This window comes from Humulus lupulus, chromosome 9 (genome assembly GCF_963169125.1).
Source record: "Humulus lupulus chromosome 9, drHumLupu1.1, whole genome shotgun sequence".
Lineage (NCBI taxonomy): Eukaryota > Viridiplantae > Streptophyta > Magnoliopsida > Rosales > Cannabaceae > Humulus > Humulus lupulus.
Window position 1 is genome coordinate 6,559,343 of NC_084801.1, and position 12,042 is coordinate 6,571,384.

Genomic DNA, 12,042 nt, shown 5'->3' on the forward strand with positions numbered 1-12,042 from the left:
ATGTGGATCAACAGAACGACACTACTTTCCCGTCCGTGATGGTTTTCTATGGGTGGAAGACTCTATCATTAGGAAAGGTAGGGAAAAAACTACAAGGTAAAGTATAAGTTATTTTATGTGTTTCTATGGTATTAATCGAACAATAATATATTTACATACGTCTTATATTTTTTCAAGAATGTGTATTATTGCGTAACAAAAGGATGGAGTGGTGCAAAAGAGATAATAGTCAAGAATAAGAAGGACCATATTTTCTCTTGGTGAATTAGAATATATAGAATATAGACTAACTTATTCAGTTAAAATTAAAATTCCTTGAGTATATATTTATGTTTTTCTTCTTTAGTCTTGTGCACAACATTTGATTGCAATGGTGCCAAATTTCTCGTTTTATCTCCAAAACACAAAGCCAAGCCTAACTATAAAAATCCAGAGACATTTCCATATATTACTCAAAACCTAAATATTCCAGCCATTAAATTTTTCTTAAAAGAATGGAAATCACTATATTGACAAGTGTTTAGGCAAGATGCACATTTCTTATGATGATTCAGGTATGACTGTTTCACTTTATATTATATATATATATATATCTCAATATATTTAGGGTTTCCCTAAATTTTATTTCTTCTTCTTTCTAAAAAATGGTTTGAAGGGGAAGGAGATCATGGTTGAACTTACATGGGCATGGAGTACTCTAGTGCAGGCCAATGTCTCTAGGTATTTGTTCAAACTCTATATCTATCATTAGTTTTAGTTTAAGGTTTCTCAAAAAAAAATTCTTCTTCATAAAAAAGTGTTTGAACTGACCACGGCATGGAGTTATGATATATATGTTCAATGTAGGATTAGTTTTAGATTCTATTTATGATATGTATGTTCAATGTATGATTATTAGTTTTAGGGTTTGGCTGATTTGTTTTTTCTTTCTTTTTGGGATTGAAGGTCCGAGTGATCGGCCGTAATCACTGTGCGAATATCTTGAAACATTCTATTCAGAATATTGGGCTAGCTTCTTGGGCCAAAATGATATCCTTTTGGAGATGGATTGTGTGGAGTTGAAGATTATGAAGTTGAAGCGTATAGAGCGACGAGCATCTCTGCATCTACCATGGAGGTACTCTTCAGTGATGTTGGTTGAGATGCAGACTTCAGTGTTGACATCTCAAGCCAACACTTCCACCAACCCTAGCTTCTCATTTCCCTTTGGTCTTTCTTTACTGATGGCATCTAGGTCAACATCTTAGGCCACCTTCAACGTCCAAGGTTTTTTGTCTCAGCCGTCTTTGTCGTCTCTACGAGTTGTATTCGGGTCAACATCTCAGGCCACCTTCGCCGACCAAGGTTTTCTATCTTTGCCGTCTTTACCAGTTGCATCCATGTCAACATCACAAACCACCTCTACCAGCAATGATTTTCCATTTCAACCAACTTTACCGTATCTATCGGTTGCATCCATGTTAACATCTCAGGCCACCTCCATCCACCAAGGTCCTTTATTTCCGTCTCAACCCTCTTTGTCGTCTCAACTGATTGCATCCCACCCTCTGGTCACTTCATCATTGCAGATGTATTTCGCATCTCACGGTTTCGGTAGTCGAGGTTTACCAGGCACAAGTTGATATGTACGATGGTCTTATGTGCCTCGTGCGAAGAAATGTGGAACAACAGAACGACACTACTTTCTCGTCCGTGATGGTTTTCTATGGGTGGAAGACTCTATCATTAGGAAGGGTTGGGAAAAAACTACAAGGTAAACTATAAGTTATTTTATGTGTTTCTATGGTATTAATCGAACAATAATATATTTACATACGTCTTATATTTTTTCAAGAATGTGTATTATTGCGTAACAAAAGGATAGAGTTGTGCAAAAAGAGATAATAGTCAAGAATAAGAAGAACTATATTTTCTCTTGGTGAATTAGAATATATAGAATATAGACTAACTTATTCAGATCAAATTAAAATTCCTTGAGTATAAATTTATGTTTTTCTTCTTTAGTCTTGTGCGCAACATTTGAGTGCAATGGTGCCAAATTTCTCGTTTTATCTCCAAAACACAAGGTCAAGCCCAACTATAAAAATCCAGAGACATTTCCATATATTACTCAAAACCTAAATATTCCAGCCATTAAATTTTTCTTAAAAGAATGGAAATCGCTATATTGACAAGTGTTTAGGCAAGATGCACATTTCTTATGATGATTCAGGTATGACTATTTCACTTTATATTATATATATATATATCTCAATATATTTAGGGTTTCCCTAAATTTTATTTCTTCTTCTTTCTAAAAAATGGTTTGAAGGGGAAGGAGATCATGGTTGAACTTACATGAGCATGGAGTACTCTAGTGCAGGCCAGCCTCTCTAGGTATTTGTTCAAACTTTATATTTATCATTAGTTTTAGTTTAAGGTTTCTCTAAAAAAAATTCTTCTTCATAAAAAAGTGTTTGAACTGACCACAGCATGGAGTTATGATATATATGTTCAATGTAGGATTAGTTTTAGATTCTATTTATGATATATATGTTCAATGTATGATTATTAGTTTTAAGGGTTTGGCTGATTTGTTTTTTCTTTCTTTTTGGGATTGAAGGTGCGAGTGATCGGCCATAATCACCATGCGAATATCTTGAAATATTCTATTCAGAATATTGGGCTAGCTTGTTGAGCCAAAATGATATCCTTTTGGAGATGGATTGTGTGGAGTTGGATATTATGAAGTTGAAGCGTATAGAGCAACGAGCATCTCTTCATCTACCATGGAGGTACTCTTCAGTGATGTTGGTTGAGATGCAGACTTCAATGTTGACATCTCAAGCCACCACTTCCACCAACCCTAGCTTATCATTTCCCTTTGGTCTTTCTCTACCGATGGCATCTAGGTCAACATCTTAGGCAACCTTCACCGACCAAGGATTTTTGTTTCAGCCATCTTTGTCGTCTCTACTAGTTGCATCCAGGTCAACATCTCTAGCCACCTTCGTCGACCAAGGTTTCTGTCTTTGCCATCTCTACCAGTTGCATCCGTATCAACATCACATACCACCTCTACCAGCAACAATTTTCCATTTCAGCCGACTTTACCGTATCTTTCGGTTGCATCCATGTCAACATCTTAAGTCACCTCCACCCACCAAGGCCCTTTTTTTCCAACTCAGCCATCTTTGTTGTCTCAACCGATTGCATCTCACCCTCTAGTCAGCTCATCATTGCAGATGTCTTTCGCATCTCAAGGTTTTGGTAGCCAAGCTTTACCAGGCACAAACTGATATGTGCATTGGTTTTACGTGTCTCGTGCCAAGAAATGTGGATTAACACAACGAAATTACTTTCCTTTCCATGATGATTTTCTATGGGTGGAAGACTCTATCATTAGGAAGGGTTAGGAAAAAACTACAAGGTAAAGTATAAGTTATATTATGTGTTTCTATGGTATTAATCGAACAATAATATATTTACATACGTCTTATGTTTTTTCAGGAAGGTGTATTATTGCGTAACAGGAGGTGGAGTGGTGCGAAAGAGATAATATTCAAGAATAAGAGGATCATATTTTCTCGTGGTGAATTAGAATATATAGAATATAGACTAACTTATTCAGTTCGAATTAAAATTCCTTGAGTATATATTTATGTTTTTCTTCTTTAGTATTTGACCGCAATGGTGCCAAATTTCTAGTTTCATCTCCAAAACACAAATCCAAGCCCAACTATAAAAATCCAGAGACATTTCCATATATTACTCAAAACCTAAATATTCCAGCCATTAAATTTTTCTTAAAAGAATGGAAATCGCTATATTGACAAGTGTTTAGGCAAGATGCACATTTCTTATGATGGTTCAGGTATGACTGTTTCACTTTATATTATATATACATATATCTCAATATATTTAGGGTTTCCCTAAATTTTATTTCTTCTTCTTTCTAAAAAATGGTTTGAAGGGGAAGGAGATCATGGTTGAAATTACATGGGCATGGAGTACTCTAGTGCAAGCCAGTCTCTCTAGGTATTTGTTCAAACTCTATATCTATCATTAGTTTAAGTTTAAGGTTTCTCTAAAAAAAAAAAAATTTCATAAAAAAGTGTTTGAACTGACCACGACATGGAGTTATGATATATATGTTCAATGTAGGATTAGTTTTAGATTTTATTTATGATATATATGTTCAATGTATAGTTTTAGGGTTTGGCTGATTTGTTTTTTCTTTCTTTTTGGGATTGAAGGTCCGAGTGATCGTCCGTAATCTCTGTGCGAATATCGTGAAACATTCTATTCAGAATATTGGGCTAGCTTCTTGAGCCAAAATGATATCCTTTTCGAGATGGATTGTGTGGAGTTGGAGATTATGAAGTTGAAGCATATAGACCAACGAGCATCTCTTCATCTACCATGGAGGTACTCTTCAGTGATGTTGGTTGAGATGCAGACTTCAGTGTTGACATCTCAAGCCACCACTTCCACCAACCCTAGCTTCTCATTTCCCTTTGGTCTTTCTCTCCCGATGGCATCTAGGTCAACATCTTAGGCAACCTTCACCGACCAAGGATTTTTGTCTCAGCCATCTTTGTCATCTCTACTAGTTGCATCCGGGTCAACATCTCAGGCCACCTTCGTCGGCCAAGGTTTTCTATCTTTGCCATCTCTACTAGTTGCATCCGTATCAACATCACATACCACCCTACCAGCAATGATTTTTCATTTCAGCCGACTTTACCATATCTATCGGTTGCATCCATGTCAACATCTCAAGTGTCCTCCACCCACCAAGGTCCTTTTTTTCCAACTCAGCCATCTTTGTTGTCTCAACCGATTGCATCTCATCCTCTAGTCAGCTCATCATTGCAGATGTCTTTCACATCTCAAGGTTTTGGTAGCCAAGGTTTACTAGGCATAAACTGATATGTGCATTGGTTTTACGTGCCTCGTGCCAAGAAATGTGGATCAACATAACGACACTACTTTCCTGTCCATGATGATTTTCTATGGGTGGAAGACTCTATCATTAGGAAGGGTTAGGAAAAAACTACAAGGTAAAGTATAAGTTATATTATGTGTTTCTATGGTATTAATCGAACAATAATATATTTACATACGTCTTATGTTTTTTCAGGAAAGTGTATTATTGCATAACAAAAGGATGGAGTGGTGCGAAAGAGATAATAGTCAAGAATAAGAAGGACCATATTTTCTCGTGGTGAATTAGAATATATAGAACATAGACTAACTTATTCAGTTCGAATTAAAATTTCTTGAGTATATATTTATGTTTTTCTTCTTTAGTCTTGTGCGCAACATTTGACTACAATGGTGCCAAATTTCTAGTTTCATCTCCAAAACACAAAGCCAAGCCCAACTATAAAAATCCTTTGACATTTCCATATATTACTCAAAACCTAAATATTCGAGCCATTCAATTTGTTCTTAAAAGAATTGAAATCGCTATATTGACAAGTGTTTAAGCAAGATGCCCATTTCTTATGAAGATTCAGGTATGACTGTTTCACTTTGTATTATATTGATATATATATAGCATTAGTTTTAGGGTTTCCCTAAATTTTATTTTTCTTCTTTCTAAAAAATGGTTTGAAGGGGAAGGAGATCATGGTTGAACTTACATGGGGATGTAGTACTCTAGTGTTGGCCAGTGTCTCTAGGTATTTGTTCAAACGCTATATCTATCATTAGTTTTAGTTTAAGGTTTCTCTAAAAAAAATTCTTCTTCATAAAAAAGTGTTTGAACTAACCACGACATGGAGTTATAATATATATGTTCAATGTAGGATTAGTTTTAGATTCTATTTATGATATATATGTTTAATGTATGATTATTAGTTTTAGGGTTTAGCTGATTTGTTTTTTCTTTCTTTTTGGGATTGAAGGTCCGAGTGATCGGTCGTAATCACCGTACGAATATATTGAAACATTCGATTCAGAATATTGAGCTAGCTTCTTGAGCCAAAATGATATCCTTTTTGAGATGGATTGTGTGGAGTTGGAGCTTATGAATTTTAAGCGTATAGAGCAATGAGCATCTCCGCATCTACCATGGAGGTACTCTTTAGCGATGTTGGTTGAGATGCAGACTTTTTTGTTGACATCTTTAGCCACCACTTCCACTAACCCTATCTTCCCATTTCCCTTTGGTCTTTCTCTACCAATGGCATCTAGGTCAACATCTGAGGCAACCTTCACTGGCCAAGGATTTTTGTCTCAGCCATCTTTGTCATCTCTATTAGTTGCATCCGGGTCAACATCTTAGGCCACCTTCGCCGGCCAAGGTTTTCTGTCTTTTCCATCTCTACCAGTTGCATCTGGGTCAACATCACAGACCACCCCTACCAGCCACGATTTTCCATTTCAGTCAACTTTACCGTATTCATCGATTGCATCCATGTCAACATCTCAGGCCACCTCCACCCACCAATGTCCTTTATTTCTGTCTCAACCGTCTTTGTCGTCTTAACCGATTGCATCCCACCCTCTGGTCAGCTCATCATTACAGATGTCTTCCCCATCTCAAGGTTTCGGCAGTCAAGGTTTACCAGGCACAAGCTGATATGTGTGTAGGTCTTACGTGTCTCATGTGAAGAAATGTGGATTAGAAGAACGACACTACTTTCCTGTCCATGATGGTTTACTATGGGTGGAAGACTCTATGATTAGGATGGGTTGGGAAAAAACTACAAGGTAAAGTATAAGTTTATTTATGTTCTTCTATTGTATTAATCAAACGATAATATATTTACATATGTCTTATACTTTTTCAGGAAGGTGTGTTATTGTGTAACAAATGGGTGGAGTGGTGTGAAAGAGATAATAGTCAAGAATAAGAAGGACCATATTTTCTCGTGGTGAATTAAAATATGTAGAACATAGACTAACTTATTCAGTTCAAATTGAAATTCTTTAAGTATATATTTATGTTTTTCTTCTTTAGTATTGTGCGCAACATTTGACTGCAATGGTGCCAAATTTCTAGTTTCATCTCCAAAACACAAAGCCAAGCCCAACTATAAAAAGCCTGAGACGTTTCCATATATTACTCAAAACCTAAATATACCTCATTAGTTTTAGGGTTTCCCTAAATTTTATTTCTTCTTCTTTCTAAAAAATTGTTTGAAGGGGAAGGAGATCGTGGTTGAACTTACGAGGGCATGGTGCACTCTTGTGCAGGTATGTCTCTCTAGGTGTTTGTTCAACCTATATATGTATCATAGTTTTAGTTTAGGCTTTTTGTAAAAAAAATAATTATTCTTCATAAAATAGGATTTGAACTGACCAGTGCATGGAGTAAAGATATATATGTTCAATGTAGGAATAGTTTTAGATTCTATTTATGATATATATGTTCAATTTATGATTACTGGTTTTAGGGTTTGGCTGATTTTTTTCTTTCTTTTTGGGATTGAAGGTTTGAGTGATCGGCCGGAATCACTGTACGAACTTATTTATACATTCAATTCAAAATCCTGGGCTAGCTTCTTTAGCCAATATAATATATTTTCGGAGATGGACCTTGTGGAGTTGGAGTGTATAGAGCAACGAGTATTTCCGCATCTACCATGGTGGTACCCTTCAGCGATGTTGCTTGAGATGCATACTTTTGTATCGATCTCTCAGGCCACCACTTCAACTTACCCAAGCTTCCCCTTTCCCTCTAAGCTTTATCTACCAATTGCATATGTGTCAACATCTCAGGCCACTTTCACTTGCTAAGGTTTTTTTCTCAGCCGCCTTTGCCTTTTCTACTAGTTGCATTCGGGTCAACTTCTCTAGCCACCTCCAATGCCCAAGGTTTTCCGTCTAAGTTGTCTTTGCAGTCTATACCGGCTGCATCTGGGTCAACATCTCAGGCCACCTCCACCAACCAAGGTTTTCATCTCAGTTGTCTTTGCCGTCTCTACCAGTTACATCTGGGTCAATGTAATGCCCCAAATTTCCTAATAAGATTTGGGACCTTGATTAGGAGGCCGGGAGGGCCATAATTGATTTATTATAGTATTTAATGATTATATGCATATTTATGTGAATTATATTATTATATGATGGTGAATGCATGCATATGGGAGGAATTATTATTGTGAGGGTATTTTGGTAATTTGGCCATTGTGGGCGTAATTGTATATTTTGGGTGCATGATTGTAATTAATTAATATAGCCACATTATAAGGTGGATTGGTTCGAGCTAATCGACATGAGACGATCATGAGATGTAAGTGTTCGGTCTAGTCATAACGGGTTAAAGTTCGGGGCTCGGGGTGAGTCTCGGGGTCATTTTGATGACTAGAGCATTACCGGGAATTAAAGGGTAATGGGATATGATTTATTGGTATTTGGGAATATTGAGAATAGCGGGAATTGGAGAGCGTTAATTATAATTAACGAGGTAGGCGGGAAAGGACGGTTTTACCCTTGGAAGCTTTTAGAGGGGTTTATTTGGCTTAGGGGCATTATGGTCTTTTGACCCTAAGGATATATATGACATGAAGGCTGTAGAAAATACAGAGTTAAAACAGAGCCTATCCTCTCTTTCTCCCTTCCTTCCCGTACAAGTCCTCCTTCACCCTCTTCTTTAGGTTTTGAGAGCCTATCTTGAGGAAACAAGCTAGGGAGTCAAGCTTGGGGAGGTTTAGCTTGAGTTCAGCCATTAAAGAGGATTCAAATCGTGTTTGAGGTAAGCTTCAACCATTAGTTTCTGGTTCATACTCTGTTTTGAGTTTTAGTTTTTAACTTGTGTATCACTGTGAAAAGTTTGAATTAATGGAGGTTTGGGTGATGTTTACTTTGGGTTTTGATGAGGATGAGTTGTAGAGGATGTTTGGTGGTTAAATTGGGTGTTAGGTTGGGGTTTAGGAAAAGTTTGAAGGGTTGGTTTCGAAGAAAACGTAGGGGAGAAAAATCTGACTGTTGCTGGTTTGCGTAATGTGTCGCGGCTTGTCTATGGTGTGCCGCGGCCTGAGTGTGTTTCTGGGAGGAATTATGCCTTTGTCAGGGGGTGAGCCACGGCATGGCTATGGTGAGCCGCGACCCATTAAGGCAGATTTGGCCAAAAATGGGTTTTTGGCCTAGGGATGCTAGCTTAAGGCCTCGGGGTTGATCCTAGTACCCGGTTAAGTGGGGATTGATGTCCCAGAGGCTAGATATTGGTTTGGGAACTTATGTTGATCATTTTTATTGATGATACCCTATATTTGGTTATGGCTAGGTGAGTGCTAAAGGACTAAAAGTTGATCGTTCTCAAGGGTCGTTCTTTAAATCGTTCTAGCTCGACTTTGAGGTAAGAAAACTGCACCCTGTGTATATGTGACATGCATGGATATTATGATGCATGTTGGTTGATTACTGAGTATGACATGCGTGGTTGTTATTGATGCATGTCGGTTGATTATTATGTGTGACATGCATGGCTATTCTCGGTGCATGTAGGTTGGCTATTAAACGTGACGTGCATGGCGGTTATTTGTGCATGTTGGATTGTTGAATATGCTGCATATGATGCTTGAGAAACATGTGATTAGCACATGCTTTGTATACTGGGTATGATATTGTTCAGAGCTTGTGCCTCTGTGGTTGTTCATGGTCCTAATTGTACTGGTATCTGTTTAGTAAGCATGTTAAATACCTTGTTTATGGATAGTGAACATGTGATATATGTTTGGTGGCATGGCTTACCTATGTATGGCGCTGACTTATTAGTCAGAATCGACAATGGTGTCAGATCCGTCTGTGAAGCTGTGACTTATTAGTTAAGTTCACCACGGGCTGAGCACTGGTCGCGTTTTACCGACCCAAGGGTCAGAAGTGGCAGAGCGTTGTGAACGCCGGGCCGATTAAAGATTAGATCTAATCGAGGTCGGCATTGAATGACTCATATGGGGTATTAATGCTGGACCGACCGGAAGGTCAATGAGAACTATAAGCGCTTGCCTGGTCTATGATCATATGTTTATGGCCAAGGTATATGACCCCGGTGACTGTTTGTCACATGGCCAAGGGACGCTGTCCAAGCACGACTCTAGGGTCGGGAGGAAGGTTATGTTGGTGACCATTCACCATGCACCTGTCCTAATCAAACTTATGAAAGGATCACTTGTCAGTTAAGCCCTGGTGACCCTATCGTCACATGGCTAGAAGGAGCGATGCTCATTATTGTGACTTTTGGCTATTGTCACCTATCTGCTTGGACTGATAGTTCTGAATGGTTATTATGATCGTTGTTGAGACTATGTCACGCTTTATTGTGTTTTCTTGCTGGGCTTTGGCTCACGGGTGCTACGTGGTGCAGGTAAAGGCAAGAGGAAGCTGAACCATCCTTGAGTTGGAGAGCTTAGGTGATGATGTGTACATATGCAGTTGCTCGTCCGTCACGGCCGGGGTTTAAAGTGGAACTAGGGTTGAACCCTGTTTTGCCGCTTAGAACGGCTTGTTGTAAATATTTTATGTAATAAACTCAGAAACTTTATTTTCGAGATCCTAATGTATATATTAAACGTTCTAGTGAAACGTTACATCTTAACCAAAATGTTTAATCCCTAAATCGCTAATCATACCTAGATCACGTTTTTGGCCAAATGACTCGATTAGCGAGTTTAGCACTGTTTACAAGGCACACCTTAACGGTCCCTGGAGTTTGGGGCATTACAGTCAACATCTCAGGCCACTTCCACCCGCCAAGGTTTTCCATCTAAGTTGTCTTTGTTGTCTCTACCAGTGCCATTCGGGTCAATATCTCAGGCCACCTCCACCAGCTAAGGTCCATTATTTTCTTCTTAGTCGTCTTTTTCGTCTATACCAATTGCATCCCACCCTCTGCTCAGTTCATTATTGTAGACGTCTTCTGCATCTCAAGGTGATGGTAGATGAGGTTTACCAGGCACCAGTAAATATGTGCGTAAGAGGTCTTGCATGCCTCAGGCCAAGAAATGTGGATCAACAGAACGATACTAATTTCTTATCCTTGTTGGTTTTTTATGGGTGGAAGATTCTATCATTAGTAAGGGTTGGGAAAAACTTACAAGGTGAAGTATAAGTTATTTTATGTGTTTCTATGGTATAATTTAACAATTATATATTAACATACACTTTTTGTTTTAGAAAGAATATTTATTATTGCGTAACAAATGGATATAGCGGTGCAAAATAGATAACACTCAAGAATAAGAATGGCCGTATTTTCTCGTGGTGAGTTAGAATATATAGAATATAGACTGATTTATTCAATTCAAACTGTAATTCCTTTAGTTTATATTTTTGTTTTTCTTCTTTAGTCTTGTGCGCAACATTCGACTGCAGTGGTGCCAAATTTATAGTTTCATCTCCAAAACACAAAGTCAAGCCCAACTATAAAAATCCTAAGACATTTCCATAAATTATTCATTACCTAAATATACCAACCATTCAATTTATTCTCAAAAGAATGACAATCTTGATATCTCTACAAAATAGAGTTATTTTACCACTTTATATGTGCTAATTGTTGCTTAATTCTTGAGTTTTTAATTGATTTATTAAGTTTTAAAGTAATTTTGAATTTATTATGTTTATTTTAATTTTATAAATTTTTGTGTATTTTTATAATTATTTTGTTGTAAAATGTTGTAGTTAATTATTTGAATTATTGTTGTTTAGTTTGAGGTCAAAAAAATGTTGTATTATTGAACTTAAATGTTAAATATAAATTAAGTTATAATTAATATTTTCAATGAATTAAATTTTTTTATTTTATGATTGAAAATATTTTATTATGATATATTTTATATTTATTTTGTAAGGAATTTATTACTTTTTTTGAGCTTTGAAAAGAAAGAAAAAATGACATTTTTAAAATGCCATAAGCAAGCAAAAGCTCGCCAAGGCCCAGCCTGCCTGTCATTGCTGCACCTCTGCCCCTCCTGGGCCCGTCTCCACCAGCCGGCCCACTAGAGGATCTAGCCCAGCCATTCGGACCTGCTGCCAGCGAAGCCCAACACGCCAAGCCTGTTTCCTCCAGCCCCAGCCGTACTCAGCAACTTCCAACTGCTCCTTTGGGCC